The sequence below is a fragment of the Schistocerca americana genome, chromosome 1 (genome assembly GCF_021461395.2).
Source record: "Schistocerca americana isolate TAMUIC-IGC-003095 chromosome 1, iqSchAmer2.1, whole genome shotgun sequence".
NCBI classification, from domain to species: domain Eukaryota; kingdom Metazoa; phylum Arthropoda; class Insecta; order Orthoptera; family Acrididae; genus Schistocerca; species Schistocerca americana.
In genome coordinates this window covers 561,005,717-561,027,107 of record NC_060119.1, presented here as the reverse complement: position 1 = coordinate 561,027,107, position 21,391 = coordinate 561,005,717, and the positions used below count along the sequence as shown (strand labels likewise).

At 37.5% G+C, this 21,391-nt stretch overlaps 1 protein-coding gene across 3 annotated transcripts in view; it reads right to left on the bottom strand.

Moving 5' to 3' along the window:
* LOC124606354 (protein PTHB1) overlaps positions 1-21,391 on the bottom strand; it is an 85,455-nt gene that overhangs the window by 58,133 nt on the left and 5,931 nt on the right. The window contains exons 2-3 of one of the 3 annotated variants that reach the window (XM_047138339.1): positions 20,896-21,032; positions 13,925-13,993 (exon numbers count right to left, since the gene is read on the bottom strand). The gene's annotated coding sequence lies outside the window, so the exon portion shown is untranslated. Of the gene's footprint in view, positions 1-311; positions 380-13,924; positions 13,994-20,895; positions 21,033-21,391 lie in introns of all 3 variants that reach the window. The other 2 variants (XM_047138353.1, XM_047138346.1) reach the window with 2 other exon arrangements.

Sequence of the window (21,391 nt, the reverse complement as noted above, 5' to 3'; positions counted from 1 at the left end):
CATTAGTGAACAGAAGTAGGCCAAATAAACTAACTTCTTCATTTTTAAATCACCTATTTCTGCTATCATGCGTACTGCAAATGTAGCTTAACTAAGGCATTTCATTAAGTCTAGAGTGTGGGTTTTACAATTTAGGCTGTGGTCAATTTGTAGCTCTAAAAATTTGACACTGTCTACAGCTTTAATTTCATTGTTTGAATACATTATACTTATAGGGTCAGGTATTTTTGTGAGATACTAAACTGTATGTACAGGGTCTTGTCAAAATTCAGTGACAATCCATTTGCTGTGAACCAACCATTGATACTTACACATATTTCATTAGCTGATTGCTCAGTGAGATCATGGGTACTGTTTTTTATACCAACACTTGTATCATCTGCAAATAAGACAAAATTTGCATTTTGTGACAGTGCATATGGAAGGTCATTAATATATAATAGAAACAGCAAGGGACCTAAAATAGAGCCCTGGGGCACCCCTTGTCTGATGGTTTCATATTTTGAACGACTAGTGTTATGTGGTGAGCTTGATACAGACATACATTGTTTTCTATTAAAAAGATAGGATGAGAACAATGAGCCTGCTACTCCTGTTATCCCATAATATTTTAACTTTTGTATAAGGATATCACGCATAACACAATCAAAAGCTTTAGCCAGGTCACAGAATATTCCAAGTGGTAATAACTTTCGATTTATTGATCAGTTGACAATCCTTTCCGTAATAACTTTCGATTTATTGATCAGTTGACAATCCTTTCCAAAATCCAAACTGATTGCGAATGAGAACATTTTTCTGTACTAAGTGTTTATAAAGTCTATTGTACGTAACCCTTGCAAACACTTTTGAAAATATTACCAGTAATGAAATGGGATGGAAGTTTTCCACTGATGATTTGTCTCATTTTTTGTGTAATGGTTTGACAATAACATATTTAAGCCTATCTGGAAAAGTACCACTGTGGAGGGATTCATTACATAAGTAACTCAGTATGCCACAAAGTTCTGAGGAGCAACATTTAATTATGGTAGTGCTGATTTCATCATAACCACAGGAACATTTGTTTTTAAGAGTGCTAATAATATTATAAATCTCTTTCGGTGAGGTAGGATATAGTTGAATTTTGTCAAACTTCTGCGGAAATGCATTTTTTAAATATTTTAAGCGGTCTTCTGAGGAACAATGCAAACCTAAGTTGTCTGCTACTGAAAGAAAAAAGTTGTTCAAAGTGTCTGCAGTTTTGGAGGGGTCTCTAATCAACTCATTATTTACATTTAACATAATTTCCTCATTTGCCTGATTAGTTTTTCCTGTTTCACTTTTCACTGTGTTCCATATAGTTTTTGTCTTGTTATTAGAGGCATTTATTTTTTTTCCCCTTGAAAATAAATACATTTTGAGGTTCTGATTACTTTGTTTAGAATTTTACAATATAATTTGTAATGTGATTTAGCTCTCTAGTCATCGTTTTCCCTTGACATTAAGTACAGTCTTCTTTTTGTTTTGCAAGATACTTTTATTCCATTTGTAATCTAAGGTTTTGAAACATTTAATCTATTTGCTTTGATTACTTTTCTTAGGGCAGCAGTTTTCAATGTGACCTATGACTGCATTAGAGAAACAGTTATATTTTTCATTTATCCCAGGTGAATTGTATGCATCTTTCCAGTCTGCATTCCTCAAACAGGTTTTTATACATTCAATTCCTCTTTCACTTATTATTTATATAGTTTCCCACTTCCTGTTATTAGTTGAATCAGACTCCACTATATTAAATGTAAACAACTGGGCATCATGATCTGAAAGGCCATTAAATATTGGATTTATACTATGATTTGCTAGTGTGGTAGTATCTATGAAAATGTTATCAATAGCAGTGCTGCTGGTAACCATAACCCTGGTTGGGAACTGTACTAAGGGGATGAGATTATAAGAAGTGGTAAGAGACTCTAGTATGGATCTTGAGTAACTATCCTCCAGAAAATTTAAATTAAAATCTCCACTTAGTATGAGTTCATTATTTTTAGAAATTAAGAAATTTATTACTGCATCAAGCTGTTTAGTGAATAGCTGGAAATTACCAGTTGGAGCCCTGTATATTGTGACTATAATTATTTTTCTTTTGTTTGTTTCTGCTTGTGTGGCACATGCTTCAAAATTTAAGGATGTCAGTGTTTTTATAATTGTGACCCTTTCTATTGTAAATGGCAACTCCTCCTTTCTCCATCTCTTTTATTCAATACTTTGAAGCTAAGGTATACCCTTCCATATTAAGCATTTCAATTTTACTACCTAAATGATGTATAGAAATACAAATAATATCAACAGGATTTGTAGACTGTACTCATCTAAACAGATCTGAAATTCATTAATTTTGTTTTTTAAACCTCTGATATTTTGATATAGTAAATTTACTGTTACATTTTTTTGTCTTCACAAGTATTATCCTTAACATTTTCAGATACATCTTGTTTCAATATTGAATGTGTCGATAATGAGCTTAACCTAAAAAAGAACTACCTCCATGAGATGCAGTGTCCCCCCATAAAGAAATTGCTATCAACCTAGTCAGTATATCCTTCCCTATTCTATTGGGATGCAGGCCATGAGAAGTAAAGTCCCACCTACCAATAGTGTCAACAGGAACCAAACCAATCCCTGACCTAGCACCAGCCCGAAGCAGTCAATCCAACTCCATATTGACCCTCTTCTCAGAGCTGTTCAACTGGGGTCGATCGTACCTCTTGAAAACAGGCAGAAACTCAAAATTAGTATGGTTCGTTGCTGATGCTATTTTTACCAGGTCACTCTCAATACTGTAGCCCTGGTCCCTATCAATACTGTTCCCTGCTCCCACCACTAATACAACATGACCCTCCTTGGTGAAACCTTTACACAAAGATCCTGTGCCCTCTATCACTTGGCTGAGAGATGCACTAGGCTTGAAAAAGTTTGCGAGCTGGTTGCTGTCACCTAACTTTCCCTGCAGAAGTTGGCCCACACCTCTTTCATGACTGCTAACTAACAGAAGAATTTTCTTCTTACTTTTTCTGAAGCAACAGACTTCCTAACTGAATTCTGCTGTGCATCAGCCACACCTACATCCACATGACATGTGTCCATAGGGCACTGTGCAGATAAAATAACTCTCGAGTTCCTCAATACAATGGATGGAAGATTTATTACAGATAAACAATAATAAGTGTTTTAATTTGTATTATATATTATAAAGGATAGTAATTGTAGTGCAAGAAAATTAAAAGACAAGTATGTCACACATATTTTACTGCTTTATGCTCTGCTGGGCTGCCACTAGTAGAAACAGAACTATGCAAACAAGATTTCATACACACAGTTTACCATAATGAATCACATGCTAATTGGGGACAGAAAAAAATCTTTAACGTAATGCACACCATGAGACAGTTAATGCTGAAGGAAATTAAAGAAGTAGAAATATCAAGAACTATCAAAAAGAGAGAGAGAGAGAGAGAGAGAGAGAGAGAGAGAGAGAGAGAGAGACCCTTCACTGGAGTGGATTTTTTACAGGGCAAACTTTTATATATATGTTACATGTTTTCTGACTACATTGTACTGTACTGGCACTGTAACCCTACCCACCAACCCCCTTTCAAGTTACCTTAGTAGTCAGTTAATGAGTCAAGGGACAATTCCTGAAAGGCTGAAGTATGCACTTATAAAAAAGGAGATAACAACTGAGCACTATCTCCCATCTTACTTTGTACTCAAAAATATTTGCAAAAGTAGTTTACAACTGAATACTGAACTATCTGTCTGGGAATAACCTTTTAATAATAGCTCAATATGGTTTGCCTAAAGGCTTCTCTGTTGAAAAAGCAATCAATGGTAACATGAACTCAGTTTTTCTTGTATCCCACCCTAACGGCGACTCAGACTCTTGACATTTCTATGGCTACACAATATACTGTGCCCAGTACTAGGCTGTGCTCAAAAGACACAGCAGCCACTGCTAGGAAGTGTTCTGAAGACACAATGGCCCACACTAGGAGGTGCCTGCAACATGCACAGTGGTGACTTAAATTATGGTGCACAGGCAGTATTTAGAGACCAGCATCAGTCACACCATTTCACTTAAAATTGTTCAGCAGCTTGTGACATTGAAAAAATCAGTTTTCACCAAACCATTGTCAAATACCTCAGCTCTACTAGAATTAAACAAGAAAAGGAATCATGTTTGCATTTTCTGTGAGAATATTAAAGACTTTGGTCATGTAAATCATAAGATACTACTAGAGAAATTAAAACAGTATGGAATACAAGGTATTCTAGTATCTTAATAGTATGAAACAAAGTGTCACATTTGCAAATAAAATGACAGGAATATGGGTATATTCTGAGTGAGTAAACACTAAATATGGTGCCCCATAATATTTGGTGCTTACCATGCTCCTTTTGTTTACCTACATAAATGGTTTACCTGGTATATTAGACACAGTCAAGAGAATAATAGAATATGCTTAAACTGGTTCACAGTTAACAGTGTAACCCTTAATGTTACAAAAGCTCATATTACACAATTCCAAAGAAATAAAAATGGCTGGTAGGTACCAAAGCTAGAAACCAATTTGCATGTACTGGATGAGCTACCATGTGTGACATTCATAGATATACAGATGAAAAACTGTGGTGGCACCAGCATGTGGATATGTTAACCATAAACTCAGATCTGCCTGCTTTGCTCTTACAAATCTTTCTTACTATGTTGACCTGCAAACACGAGTGCTAGACTTCCAACCACTACTGTACTATGACATGCCTATCATAAGTGCTCATTTATATTCATATTGTCAGTCAAACGGGAATTAACATTCTCCATTAACAGGAATCTCCTTAAAACCGCCTTTCTATATCTGTTATTTTCATCCTCGTCACTACCACTACTACTACTACTATCTTTTTCGTAACCACTACTGCCACTTTCCATCTTTCTTTTCGCTCCCTTCTCCGATACCTCCAGCTTGTCTTTCACCTTTAGCCCACAGACGCTTGAGTCAGTCGCGACCTTGGACACACCTGTAAATATGTCTTCCCCCGCGAAATCCAGCTTTTGTCCCTCTTCCGGCCAGCAGGTAGACGGAGCACGCTCGGTCCTACAGGCGGCCACAATGGGACGGACCGGTTCCGGCGGCGGGCTCTTTGTGGCCCACGCGAACGCTCAGTCGCTAACGGCTCACTTCGATGAGTTCTGTGACCTGTTCTGGCAATCGCTGTTCCATATTATCCTCGTCTCTGAAACTTGGTTGAAACCAAACATTTCTTCCGACGCTATCCGAATCACTGGTTACTCTCTCCTAAGGGCAGATCGTGAAACATGATGCGGGGGTGGTGTGGGTGCCTATATTCGCTCTGATCTGAGACCTACTATACTATGCACATCGGATGCAAAGGGCGAAGGAGAAGCAGAGTTCTTGTTTTTCGAAATAAATACATCAAATCAGAAACTGCTAATTGGAGTAATCTATAAACCTCCAAACGTCGGTGCTATGTCCTCCTTTCAGTCTGCCCTGTCCTCGCTCGTGACACTGTATGAACACATAATCATAATGGGCGACACAAACATCGACTTACAGTTAAAATCTCCCTCTGCAGAAAAACTTAGGAGACTGTTCCACTCCAATGATATGAGTTTAACACCGCTGGACCCAACTCATCACACGCCACACAGCCATACACTCATAGATATAATAGCAACAAAGCGACCAGATAAAATAATTCGCGCCAATCAGACATCCGCTCCAGGACTCTCTGCTCATGACGTGATTTTCTTAAATTACTCAGTACATACTACCAAGGAAAAATCTCAGCTGGTAACCTACAGAAACCTAAAAAATGTTAACCATGACGCTCTTCAAAAGGATTGCTCAGACATCCCTTGGCATGATATAAGCAATGAACCGACTTTAGACGGAAAAATTCGGGAATTATGTCGCAAAATTATTGCACTGTATGATAAACATGCTCCTCAACGCACTGTCAAGGTAAAGAGAGCTCCCGCTCCGTGGCTCACCACTGCATTACGCCAGTTAATGAATGAACGTGATGCTGCACATAGGGCCTTCAAGCGTAACCCAACTCCCGAGGCATACGAAGCTTATAGGAAACTCCGAAATAGAACCAAGCAAAGCGTGAGGAATGCCAAAATCAGACATGCCCGCTCTGTCGTATGCGGCATATCAAAACCTGCTGCACTGTGGAAAAAGCTGCGCAGTTTCGGTATAGGGAAGCGAAGATCTGACGCTGTTTATCAAGCGTCTGCAGAAGAATTAAACGATTTCTTCTCAACAACCGTAAACTGCCACGCAGCGACAAATTACCAGCCCCAAGATATCAATCTCTCGAGAGACAAGTTTTTCCTAAAACATGTCACTACCGGCACAGTACACAAGGCAATTATGAGAATCTCTTCCGAGGCAGTAGGAAATGATGGAGTGAGCATTGGCATGATTAAGAACGTCGTAAACACTATTACTCCAGTTATCACAGACATCTTCAACCTGTCTCTTGTCAGTAGTACATATCCTACTGAGTGGAAGCAAAGCTTAATTCAACCTATACCCAAGACTGACAACCCTAAGTCGCCAGGTGACTACAGGCCGATCAGCATACTTCCTGCAATATCTAAAGCCCTAGAATATATCGTCCATGAACAGGTGACGGATTACCTCAAAACTCATAACATCCACGACAAATATCAGTCAGGCTTTCGAAAGCACCATAGTACAGCAACTGCATTAATCAAAGTAACTGATGACATTAAACATGCTATAGACAGACGTGAAGCTACCATCCTAACACTGCTTGACTTTAGCAAGGCTTTTGATACAGTTGACTTTGATATATTACTAATTAAAATGAAGCAGCTGAATTTCTCAAACAGCGCAATACACTGGTTCGACAGCTACCTCAAAAACAGAAGTCAACAAGTCATTTGTGGGTCGGAAAAGTCATCATGGAAAAACGTGCGCTCTGGAGTTCCCCAAGGCTCCGTCCTTGGTCCATTACTCTTCTCACTGTACATTAATGATATTTCTTCAGTGATTCACTCCTGCAACTACCATCTATATGCCGACGACATCCAACTGTACATAAGTGCAAGCCCCAAGAACATTGCTGACGCAGTAGCGAGTATGAACGCAGATCTTTGCTTTGTTTCTCGATGGGCACAGAACCTAGGTCTGAAACTAAACCCCAATAAATCCCAGGTCATACTTATATCTCATCCAAAGTTAATCAGTCGGTACTTTCGCGAAACAGTCCCTCAAATACTCCTCAATGGTACCCAACTACCATACCAAAAAACAGTAAAAGACCTTGGAATAATCTTGGATGAACACCTAAACTGGGAAGAACAAACAGTCACAGCCTGCCGGAAATCGCTCTCCTCCCTACATGCAATTCAAAAATTTAGAAAAATATTTCCAACCCATGTTAAACAAAAATTAGTCCAAACACTAGTCTTGCCTAATCTTTACTACTGTGATGTAGTTCAACATGGCACAAATAATGAAAATTCGAGATGCCTAGAGCTAGTGATGAATGCTTGTGTTAGATACGTATGCAACATACGGTTGTATGATCATATCAGTCCTTCATACTCCCAGCTAGGTTGGATACGCCCACATAAGGCACGCGATCTCCACACGATGTGCTTACTTCATCGATTTCTTAGCCACTGGTGCCCCCAATACTTATCTTCTCACATTAAACACCTATCATCATTCCACAACCGCAATACCAGATCGGATACGTCTAGCATCTTGGCTGTACCTTTACATAACACAAAATCTTTCTCCGTGTCATTCTCCATCTCAGCCATACGACTATGGAACGCGCTCCCCTGTGATCTGCATCTTATCCAAGACCACTCAACATTCAAGAGGGAACTTAAGACTTACATATTAGGGTCGGTATAGCCACCATTGTTGTGCCCCCCCTCATCTTTTTCTTTCTCCTCTCCATCATAGCTTCGAATTTTACCATTCTATTTCTCTTCCTCTAACCTATCTACCTCTTCTATATCTCTTTCACCCCATTCCATCGTCTTATGTCTCTGCTTGATGAGAATAACTCACAAGCTGCAAGAATATAACGAGAAAATTCCCAACTAGCAATAGGACTGACACTCATAAAAGAAAAATATGTTTACTTTCATATACATAGTCATTATTATTATTATTGTTATCATTATCTATATTATTTTTATTATTCTTGATTGTTATAATTATTTTTTGATTGTTATAATTATCATTGTACTACTTTTATAATCTCTATTTTTTTTCTTTAACATTAATACTGTATAACATGTTATATGTCCTAATTTTCTGTAGACACTGAAATTTGTTGAATCTGAGTGTGCCTGGTTAGGTGTAAGAGAGGGCCTGAAGGCCCTAATCTTGCCAGGTAAAATAAATGCATAAATAAATAAATAAATAAATAATCTCCTGGACCAATGCAGCTAAGGTCAGAAAGTATTCCACAGAAGTGTGCAATAATATTACTGTGTAAAACTGAATAACAAACTTCCTGCAGAAGCCTCCTGAGGGACCTCAGGATTCTTACGTTTACATGTCAGTACATATATTCCCTAACTGTGTTTCTGTTTAATAATGAGGGTGAATTTAGGATGAGCTCCAAAATTCAAAACCACAATACTAAAAGTAAAAATAATTTCCATCAACTACGCCAAACTATCTAGGTTTCAGACTGTAGTTTTATACTTTATGCGAATGGCTGTAACAGATTAGTAAAATACATCAGACAGCAAACTGAAATCACTATATTTTCAAAAACAAAGCAAAAGAGCAACTTCTACAATTTATCTAATTGCCTGAATTTTGGAATGTAAATTCTGCATAACTCTAAGGTTCATAATAATAAAACACTGACTTTGCCAGTATACATATGGCTTCTAGTGGTCTCTGTGAATTAATATGTTGTTTGAAGTAATGGATTAAAACAATATCTCTTGGAATGAGAGGATACTCAGTGAATGGTGAATGGACTGGCCTGCTCATTCCCCCACCTTAAATGTAGGGGATGTGTTCGGGAGACATAATGCATCATGTCTGCATGCACCACCAATCATCCAGCAGCTGTCAATTGCATTGTTGGATGAACAGAACTATGTACCAGCATCCTGGCCAGCTTGGAAACATGCTGCAGATTCTGCATTGCTGTATGTGGTGATACACATTCTATGATGTCCCACCTTTTGTAATTTCCAGCGGACCATTATGAATTGTGACAAAATTCAGTGTAATTATTGTCTTTAAATAAAAGTGCCATTTCTATTCATCTCACTGTATATTTTCTTCATTTAGTTTCTGTACTATACTGTAGCAGTTCTTTCTATGTAAAGATCACACTACATTGAGCTATGTTACTTGGCAGTGAAATATCATGTGAAGTTACCCACCAATCTATACTCTGTGCCAAAACAGCGATAAGAGTGAGGATGACAGGTACAAGTGTGTCCAGAGCTGTTACACACAAACAATAAAGTGAACATTATTCCTCAGGTTTTGAGTTGTCCATTCTTCTTCAGAGCACATTCTTTCAAACAATATTTTTCTTTCACTACCTAAACCCAACTGAAAAGATATTATTATTATTATTTTTTTTTTTTTTTCCTGCTGTCAACAGGCAAAATTTTTACTATGACATCAGTATGTAATTCATTAAAGACAATGTGATTTAAAAAGCAGTTCCCAATGAGAACTGTGTTATGCCACTTTAATTTTGGTGGGAATTTTACAAATTTTACAGTGGGGAATACTTCAAACATGCACCAAAATAACCCTAGTCCATGGAGCATGATGAGCAGCCTATTGTCTGACAAATAGATCGCATTTAAGTTCTCACAGACAATGACCCTCCACATATTTCTAAGTGATCTTGTCAATACAATCTCTTACAGTTTGGTACAACTTGGCATAAAATTCTTATACAGAGTAAGGGATACTGGCTCTTGATACCAAACATAATGCGACATATAATCAAAGATCTGTCCCAGTCTTAAATAGTGTACCCACAATCCTATCTATTGACTAGTTATGCAATAATACTAACTTGCACTGCTCAAGCTGTATCAGATTAATTTCTGCTACCTACAGTATTCTGATAAACATAATAATTCTGCAAGTATGTAATTTGAAATCCTGTTTCTTGTATTGGCAGTAAAGTATTTAAGAGGATTCCTATATTCTGATGAATTTTACTGAATAAGTGCACTATAAAATCCATGATTCTGTCCAAATTACAGCACTATACAAAACTATTACTTCTCTCAATTGTACCTAGAGTTTTTCTGCAGCTTACTCTGTCAAAAACATTTAGCCTAAGAGAGATAGAATGAAAACAGCAAAAATTACTGGATTAAATGTACAATGTTTTATTTTTCTTGAATGCCTTCAGCGATTAGCTAAGTAAAAAGTCATTTGTTGGAAGAATTCAGATGGGGACCATGCCACATATAATGCAACTGACACGGGGTGACACCTCATTCATATTGCTTTGAACAAAAGCTTCTTGTAACAATAAACAAATGACAACATTTACTCGAGTGGAACAATAATTCTCAAATTTGTACCTGTTATATTCAGTTATGTGATTAACCCTTTAACTGCTCTGGACGTGTTAATGCACGCGCCTTTGTACCTGTCCCTGTGTGCTCTGCTTCAGGCAATATCATGACCAAACACTTCTTCCTAAGATTTTCTTCTTAAACATGAATTGTACCTCATCCAACTTTCTCTGATACTGTATCGTACCTCTCTGTCACCTGGCATTGCATACATTATTATCTATATTTGCACTAACACACTTTGAGAAAATAATGAATTGGTTCAGTTTATGTTAGTACATTATAAAGTATATTGTATACAGACCAGTGCTATAATTTCCAATAGATTTAATCAGCATTAGTGGAAAATTCAGAACTGGAAGAGGAGTCAGGCAATGGATCCCATATCTCAAAAACTATTCTCTGTGGCCCTAGAGGAATTACCAGATCCACAAAAACTGTGGAAAACAAAGAATAACTCAACTGTCTCTGGATGATGACATTTTAATTTTTTAGTCAAGTGAAGATAAATTTCAACAACTAATGGAAGAAGTCACTAAATCAATTGTATCTGCTATCAGAATAAAATGAATTTGGAGGGCACAGGGCCAGCTAAACGGAGAGCAGGTGAACCAATAAAGTTCTTTGCTGCATTTCAAAGTTGACAATCTACAGGAAGGTGGATAAATGTCACTAAAATATGCAGGAGCACCACAAGTGCATATCACAAGTTCATAACATCCAGGGAAATTAGGAAGTGGCCTAAGTTCTGCAGTAGACATGAAAAATGATGATTACCTCAATGATTATATCTTCCCTCTCTCTTTTTCATCTGCATTACCTGCTTGCCTGCTGTAAAATACTTATACAGTCACGCAGTTCTTATGATCATCAGACATTTAACCTTTCATTTGATATCCATATTGTTTGAGTCAGGCTTATTTATCGAGTTCTCTTTCCGTAATTAAAGCAAGGCTTTTCTTCTCCCACAAATGGCTTTGCCTAGTTATGATGACCAAAATCTCTGACTTCACTTCTAACAACTACCTTCCAATTTCATAGTGTGTATACAACCATTTCAGTTGCCTATACTTTTCACGGTTTTGAAATAACAAATATTTATTTTCTGTCTAGACATGTTCCAACTGCTTACAAAATAATAATCCACATTTTTTACAAGAAGGTGTGCGCACTGTACAACTGAAAGAGAATAGTACAAGTGGGGAAAAAATTAAATTTCATAATTAAACAGATTATGTCATTTATTACAGTAAATGAGTCTGAACATGAATACAAAATAATACCACTATGTTCGCCGTAAACAAGAAAGAAGAAATAAATAATTTAGGATTACAAGTAAGTTCCACTTGTTTTTAAATCTTGAAGTGCTGGTGTACTATACAATTACTGCTCTTCCTTTATAAGATTTTGCATGAGAAAAATTTTTATTGTGTGTCTATTCTTCAGATGAGTTACAACAAAGTCATACTGAGACTTCGTGACATCTTCCACAAGAAAATCTTTGACGTTTACATTCTCTAAATGATATGTTCTATTACAGAGGAACAGAGCTGAGAGGAAATCCAGGCATAGAATTTATTGTACGTAAGAAAATTAAAACCAATATTATATATATTGCACTAAAACTAGACACAAAGCTGGACAGAAACAAACTTAACAGTAGAATACCAGAAACAATTAAACAATACATTCAGCATCTTAGGAAATGAAGATCATAGAGGTATCAACAAAAGGAGCAATTATTTAACAAAGGTACTTAGGCAGATGCCAAAAGATGCTTCATGCAAAAACAACGGAAAATCTCAAATTTAAAAACAAACATCAAAAATGAGAAAAACAACATTTTGCAAAAAATAAAATAAATAAATGGCTTTTCCACAGAAGTGATAAAATCTGGATAAAAAATAGCACAAAAAGCACTTTCAGAATTATTTACAGAATTAATATAAGTTGCCATGTTTCAATCTGTGTGAGTTCGTCAAAACTGTGTGATCTATCAAAGAGTGTCACCCCCTATTTATCATCTCTGCCAAAAGTGACACTCATCAAAACGTAGCGCTATTTCAATGAATTCACTTGGCTTGAAACGTCAAAGCTATATATTACCTCAGTTTGCCATGAAAATGAGATCATATTTATAGAATGTCTGCATCGGGAAGACAATTCCCAAAAAGTGGGATAATACAAAAGTTGTTGTGAGTCACATGAAATATGAGTAAACAGGCAAACAGATCTATTAGCCTTCTGTCTGTATATACAAGACATCTATTAAATCATTACGAGCTGAACAGGGAAAACATTGGATTTACTCAAACAAAGGACTAAGCTGAGTTTAGAAGTAGATACGGTACAAGGAACTATTTGCAGGTTTTAAATGAAATGATAGAATGAAGCAATGACCTGCATGGATAGCTAGAATGCTGTTTCCAGTGTTCAGGGAGGCATGTTGGTCCTGTCCAACAGATTTAATGATGAGGGCTGCTGTACTAGACAGTGTAGATATGGTTTTTAGGCAGTTTCCCACATTAGACTAGGTGAACATCAGGCTAGTACTCACGTCATGCCTCAGTTACATGATTTGCAAACATTTAGGAAAGATGTTCACACACTTTTCCACGGCATAACACTAGGTACAGACAGATATGGTACACAAATTTCGTCCGTATGGGGGGAGGGGGGCATGGCAATCTGATCACACTCTACCACTTATGTTGCCAAATCTTGAGTTAACATGGCAACCACTTCAAATAGGGTAAGGCCAGGAAAACTAAAGAAAGTTACACTGGAGTATGATTGTAAGCTGCAAGCTCAGTTCAAAATTTTTTCATTAGATGCTATGTCCTGTACTGACACCATGCTGAAGCTGTAATATGTGTTTTATTACATGAGTCTTCAAGACTTTAATATCTGGTACCTACTATACATCGTAATTGTAATCTATCCAATGTGACTTATGCCTATGTTTTATAATATGGCCTTCATGTCTGATTTTATGTCTTATACTTTTTAAGCTCTGAAAATGGTCACACAGTGACTAAAATTAACTTTCTGTAATTTTATATGACCAATGGTACCACTTCTCTTGTTTACAATGAACAAGTATATCACTCTGAGGACACAGGTAGATCTTAACTGTAGAGTAGAGATCCAACAATCACAATAGACATGTATGCGAAAGTGTCCAGAATGATAAACAATAAATTGACTGGAAACTTTCCAGCAAACCTAGAAACAGTAGCACGAATAACTTCGAACACAGTGTAGATTGCAAAGCTTATACACTAACTGCAAACTTACGGAGGGCACAGGGAGTAGCAATGTGTGAAAAAGAGCAGCAACACTTCGTAGAATCATGAACTGTAGGATCTATAAAGGAGAAAAACAAGGAAACAAATTCAGAAACTTTGTAAGCTTACCACTGGGAACCACAAATGAATTGCTAGTTACTAATTCACAAAATATGCCTTTTGCAATTATGTAGAAGGCAGCAGGAACTTTAAACCTGTAGAAATCGCAACATATACTTAAATGCATGGGAGGAGGTTGCAAAACAATAATCAAAATGGAAGATTCTCTGCCTCAATGACTTTCACACATGGTTATTGCACAAGCAGTAACACAAACACTGTCATTTGTCACTATACAGTGAAATGATCACACAAGAAGGGACAAAAGTAGCCCCTACATTACAATTTTCTTTCTTTTTTAAAAAAAGACCTCGCTGAAAAATATTTTACTGAGCAAATATGATTACAAATGTGTACACCAAATTAATACTCCAGCTAAGAATGATCTGTGCCTAGAGCAAGACTGAACTTGTGCACTTGGTGACCAGGGTCTACAAACAATAAGGCTTCCAAAAATGAGCTTCAAATGACGATACGACAAATGAAGTGCTGTTAATTAAAATCAGTGCAGAGAACAAACACAAATTTGTGTATATAGCCTAAACTGCACAGACTATCAATAACTAATAGTGGCTTGTGATATATTTTATTTGGGGGTATATATGTGTATCTACAGTACAAGCAGTAGTAGTTTTATTTATACACATCCCAGTTTTACGAGGACATTGGACATGTTATGGTATACAATTTAAGAACAAAAAAATATCCTAGTTAGGGAAAACAAGGAAAACCTAAATCAGAATGACCAGATAGAGATTGGAACCTCCACCCTCCCAGATATGAGTGCAGCCTTTTTGGAACAGTGCTTCCACATTTGGTTTATCCCTAGTGTTCAATAGTTTCGCTAAGAAGAATACTGTAATGTAAAAGTCTAGTGCTACACTGTTCACTTATTTCTTATTCTATGTCATTGCACACACTACATGCATTATTTCATAATGTAGCACTACATACATTGTCAGCTGATCAGGACCACAGTGATGATGTTTAGTTTGATAAGCAAAGTACATGTGAGGCAATGATGGAATGTGTGCTATGTTGTGATTGAAAATGAGAGATAGGCAACTATTTGCATATCCAGTGTGAATGAGAAGTAGGGCAGTAATGAAAACCTTGCACTGTATTGTCCTGCATAAAGTCATAACAGTGTATAAGGAACAAAAGGTCTTAGACATGCTAAAAACTTTGAAGAAATTACTTTATTGATTGCAAATGTAAATACTCTGTATTACTACATTCCTCTCCATGAACTGTAGACCTTGCTGAAGTGGATGGCTTGCGTGGCTTTGTGATACAGGGGCTACATAAGGTAAATGAACTTAAGACAATATTGTAGAAACAAACTAAGAAGTAAATTGAGAATGGAGGTATGATACTGTGAGTAGATCTAAGCTGGAGCAAGGCACCTGAGGTAGGTGACATTCCTCAGAATTATTGAAGCACTCAGGAAAACATAACATGACAAAATTATTCCAATTAGTACGCAAGGTATATGAGACAGGTGAATACCTCAGACTTCATCAAGAATGTAACAATTCCTATTTGAAGGAAGACAGATGTCAACAGGTGTGAATATAACAGAACTATAACTTTGACAATGTTAACGAGAATTCACTCTTTGATGATGACATTATTTTACCAGAGATGACAATGAACTAGGAAGATCAGTTGAACAGAGGTTATAAGACGAACATCAACAAAAGTAAAATAAGGATAATGCAATTTAGTTAAAGTGAATCAGGAGATGACAAGGTCATTAGATTATGACATGGAACACTAATAGTAATAGGTGAGTTTTGCTGTTTGGTCAGCAAAAAAAGTGGCGAGGGCCAAAGTAGAGAGGATATAAAATGCAGATTGGCAGAAGCAAGAATAGCATTTTGGAAAACGAGAAGTTGTTAACATTACACATAAATTTAAGTGTTAGGGAGTGTTTTCTCAAGTGTAGCTTTGTATGGAAGTGAAATGTGGATGATTAACAGTACTGACAAGAAGAGAATAGCAGCTTCTTAATTGTAGTGCTACTGATGGATACTGAAAATTTGATGGGAAGACTGGATAACTATGAGGAGGTACTGAACTGAAATAGGGAGAAAAGAACTGTATAGCACAACCTCACTAAAAGAAGGGATACATTGATTGGACACATCCTGAGGCATAAAAAATATCACCAGTTTTGTAACGAAGGGATTAATGTATGGTACTTTGATCCATTTGGATGTAGGTTGTAGAAATTATGCAGAGATGAAGATGCCCTTACAGGACAGACTAGTGTGCAGAACTGCTGTAATTATGTCTTCAGACAGAAGCACAACTGGTGTGAGCTGTTGTGCTGGGTGGAATGAGGAAGTGGAGAAAATTGGGAGGGAGTAGGGGAAAAGATTGGGAAACAGAAGCTCAAAGAGGGGAAGGAGAGAGAGCAGTTGTAAGGGATAGGAATATGGCAACAGTGAGCTCATTATGACTGCTGGCGGGGGGAGTTGTGTGCTACACACAATGATTTGGAGGATTGGATTGGGAGGGGGATACAGAACAGCAGAGAGGTGGATACAACTGCAGGATGAATGAATGAATGGCCGCCTCCAAACTATACCCAAGAGCAGAATGTACTGCGCAATGGCAACACATGCTGCTGAGCACAACACCTGTGATTTCAATGGCTGCTTCACAACCAATGCCATTTGGATCCTTCATCCTAACAAAGGCTTCTCTGAGTTACATACACGGGAACTGCACTCACAGTTCCCTTGATCCTGCAACCTCTCTGGCCTCAGTCTACACTAGCCTCTGGCCCTCATTCACCTCCACCCCTGCCCCATGACACTAATTTCATTCGAACTTCTATCACACCTTCTTCACTTTTGCCTCCCTCTTCCTCTTCCCTTCCAACACACACCTTCACTTCACTGTGACCTGTGCAAGCATCTACAGCCAGAATGAGCTCACCAATGCCACATTCCTATCCCTCCCAGCTGTCAGCTACCCTTCTCGAACCCTTCCACTTATTTCCTGCCATATTTCTCCCCTTGTCCACTCCACCCCACACAGCCAAAAACCACAGCTGAGCTGCACTGTCAGCACAATACAGTCAGCCAGGAGAATGTAGCTGTGCTGGTATATTCTGTCAGCTTTGAAGAAGGATTCGTCCAAAACTTAGAAATGACCCTAGTCTCTTTTACAGGCCTGTTGACAACTCAGAGCATCAACTGTACAGTGAGCCCTTACATTTACTCCTTCCACTTTTACATCTGAAGAATTAGTTTCTTTCAGCGCCTAGGATTGTATGACCTACATTGTTAGTAGACAGTTCCTGTTTATCAGAATTTTCTTCTCTATCTGCAAATTCCACTTTGATTCTAATGTCTTTTGTAGAAATTTTCATCAATGGATTCCTCTTCAGGTACACATTCACAGTTTCCTATATGGGGACTATGACTGCCTTCCAGTCATGATCAGTAACTTTCTTAATGGTTTCTGGTGTCATTACCTTCAAAGCTGTGGCATGTTTCCTTCTTTAATTGTTCTTCCACCATGCTCCATATAACATCTATCACCATATCAACTTTATTGAATGTAGATACCAATGGTGTGGAGGCAATCATAAAAAGGCACTTTTTTCCCAGAAATTCATTGAACCGAAACACAGCTTACAGCCAGTTTCATTCCACTAAAACTAACAGGTATGGTTTAATTGTATATTTGGTTAAGTTGGCTGAATCTCATATATGACTTGGATGAGGCTACTTTATTTACCATTTTAGTCTGTCATGTCCTCACTGTGTTCCAGTGATCCTTTTACCAGCTTTAACAGAGGCCACTTACAACCTTTTTTCTTTTCATCTCCTCGTGGCACATGGAATTAGATTTAGTGTCATATAATCCATTAACCCTCCAGTAAGTATTATGAAGTCATCTGATGTGTTGGCCAATATAAATACACGTGAACACTCACTACCACCATCACTCTGGCAACAACTGTTGTAGCAGTGCATGTGGCTCCATATTTTATCAATATGCATGTCACACCTTTTACCACTATTCCACAATACTGCCATGTTTCCATAAAAGAAGACTTACATTTTTAAAGCAGAGTCTGGTGTATTTCAGTTTTCCTGAAGATAGCCAAGTTTCTGGAAGGTTAATCCTTTTTTGTAGTTATTGTGCAACTTAGGCACAGCTGATAAGTCTTTCTGGTTTCCATAATACTTCTGAATTTAATATAATAATGCACTTGCCTAAGTCATCTGTTAGTACAATTTTTGTATCCAGGATTACTTCATTCCATGGAATGTGTGATTGGTAAATGACTACTCTCTGCCTCTCACTGCACATTCATGATCTTGCAAACCATAAAGTAGTGCAGTACCGTCCAGCAGCAACTTTGGTAATCTTCTGCAAAAGTACCTGCAGACCATTAACCTTTTCACTGTTGCACAGTTTCATGATTGTATGAGTAATTCACTTTGCCTGCTGGAAGAGTACCTTGGCATAAAATCATCATCACTGCTAGCACAGGTTTTACAGTTCACCTGTTGCATGTAGGACTACACATTTCTAACTGTCCTCTTTAAATATTTGTACTGGCAACATGGCTCATTCTGGGAACACTTAGTTCCTAAATGTGTTGATTTGGCTCCAGACATGTTTCGTGTAGTTTGGCTGTAACTTATTTTTGTGGATCTTTGTAAACTCTGAAAAGTTCAATGGTCCCAAATGTTTCTAAAACACTGAAGAAATTTACAAATGAATGCCAACAGGGTTCTCGTTATCTATTGGACTTTCACTAATGAGTTTCTGGTAATTTTAGTGAAAAGCAATGATAGTTAGTTGCGTGAATACATGTTTTTTAAGATAAGCAATGCACAGGGGCAGTTTCAGAACATTTTTCCACATAAGCAACTTATCATTTGGCACTCCTCACCCCCTACCCCTTTTTTCCCTTACACTTTCACCAGTGTCAATTTTTGCTACTAATTGTGATATGCATTTTATACATATCCTACACTCGGATGACTCTGGTGTTCAGCTTGGTGCCACAAGCGACCACTACTAATTGTGATATGTCCTGTATGGAAATTTTATAGTTGTGGTGCCTCTCATACCCTTCTCAGTTTGGCACACCAAATAGCAGCTTGTGTCGTTTGGGCCTTAAATTGGCCCTGGCAATGTATTAACCATAAACTAAAAATGGCACACCATAAACCCATGAAAATATTCCTTCAAGACCGAAACTTTTCCTTGAAATTTATAAAGACAGGGGGCATGAATATACAGGGTGGTCAGAAAAAGTCTGAAACACTTGTAGGGATGTTGCAGAGCAGGTATGCTGTGTATAAGTTATTTAGCATTGAAATTAGCCAATTGGGAAGACACATGTTCACATTCAAGTGGTCTGCTGAGGGGACAGGGGTTGTTGTGTTGCCCAACGAGTACTTTGTTTGGTTAGCTGAAACTTTAATTTGAGCACATGATGACCTGATTGGCTAAATTCATGCTAAATAACTTGGAAACAGCACAACATATCAATTTTTTTCTTAACATTTACATCTCAGCACAAAATCTCCCCTGCAACATCCCTAAATGTTTCACACATTTTCTGGCCACCCTATATATTCATAAAGTACAATGCTGAGATGATTATTTGGGAAAAACGTACATAAATCACTTTTGTAATGGAGCAACATAACATAACAATCTGAAACACAACAGTTTGGTCCATGGGGCACCATCATCTGAAAAAATGCTGATGGTTATCACATAACTGAGCACATACTTAGACACTAATCTACTCAAGAGGGCGACTACATAAAAAAGGTTAACTTTTTTTTTTTTTTTCAATTTTATCATTATGATTATGGCAAGAATAGTGAAGTTTGTCTTATGTCCAGCATGTATCATTGTATATTTCAGTAGTGGTAAAATGATAAAATACAGTTCCAAATATAAGTGAAAATCCACAGACAAAACGTTTATGCAGTCAAGGTTAGATATCCTGCTGCTGAACGTGCTCTGGAATGTAATGCAGGTGGCTCTAAAACCTGCTTCTGTTGCTCATTCAAGATGAACCCATTCCTTCTCCCATCACATTCCCTCTACTCTGAATGCTATATAAAATAACTGGTACTCCAACACACACTTGTTCCCACAGTTTCCATCATCAGTCTATCTTCATTTGCTCTTACTTTGTTACCCCTTCAATTTTTCAGTTTCCAAGCAGAATTCCGTATCTCCTTTATTCTTTCATACCAGCCCCTCCCCCCCCCCCCCCCCATCCCCCTCCTTTTCAAAGCCCTGCTACCATGATTTCAGGTTTTAGTTCTCATCCTTAATGAATTAATTGCTTGGAACTTATTGTCAGTACTCTGGATTTTCCCTCTTGCCTGTTAGTAGCTATTGTTTCATCAGTCTTCCACATTGCACTTAATATATGTCAATCCTGGGTTTTTGAGTGACACTAGTTTCTTTATACCAACTGCCTATTTTTTGTTTTCTTTACACAACTGTCATCTTATCTTTTCCCATTGAAGGAGAAAATGTCACTAGTGTAAGCTCAAGAGTCACTATCTTTTTCTGTACATTTGCTATCACTGTTCAGCAGTTAGCACAAAGGCATTCATTCATTTCTGACATTTCTTATCCAAGCTTAATTTGTGGTTTGAAATCTCTGGTATTATTTTTTGTGGCAAACCTTATACAACAAACAACTTCAAAATCTGTGTATCTAATTTAGCAAAGAAACAATATGTGTCACTTCATATTCTTTACAGTGCAGTTAACACAAATGTGCAGCCTTTAAAGTGTGCATCTGTGCTGGTGCAAAATGTCTTTCTATAATGATTGTCATTATTCACAGATTTACACCTGTTGTATGTGCACAAAACTGTCACATTATTTTCATTTTTAAAAGTATGATTTTATCCTCAGGTTTGGCATCTTTTCTTCTCCCAAGAGTCATTTATTTGACTTTCTCAAATCACAGTGAAGGTACAATGCAGCACCTGGAACAAAGACAAAACATCATGTAAAATCATAAGGTGGAGAGAAACTTTAGGAGTCTTGTAATGAATGAACAAATTAAACCATGCTCTGTGTCATGAAGCATACTTGAACCTTCAATGATGTATAAACAACCACATAAAGAAAATACAAGTCAGTCATCAATGTTCATCACGATTATATTCATCAATATCTATTGAGCATCCAGATTGGATCACAGAGGACAGGTTACTTTGCTGAGGACCCAGAGTCACTTCTCGGCTTTTGGCAAGGTCGATGTATAGTTTTATTGACATCTTGAGATGTCGGGTACCCTGCTGGGTACCAGCATCATTCATGCATGATATTCTGACAATGTGAT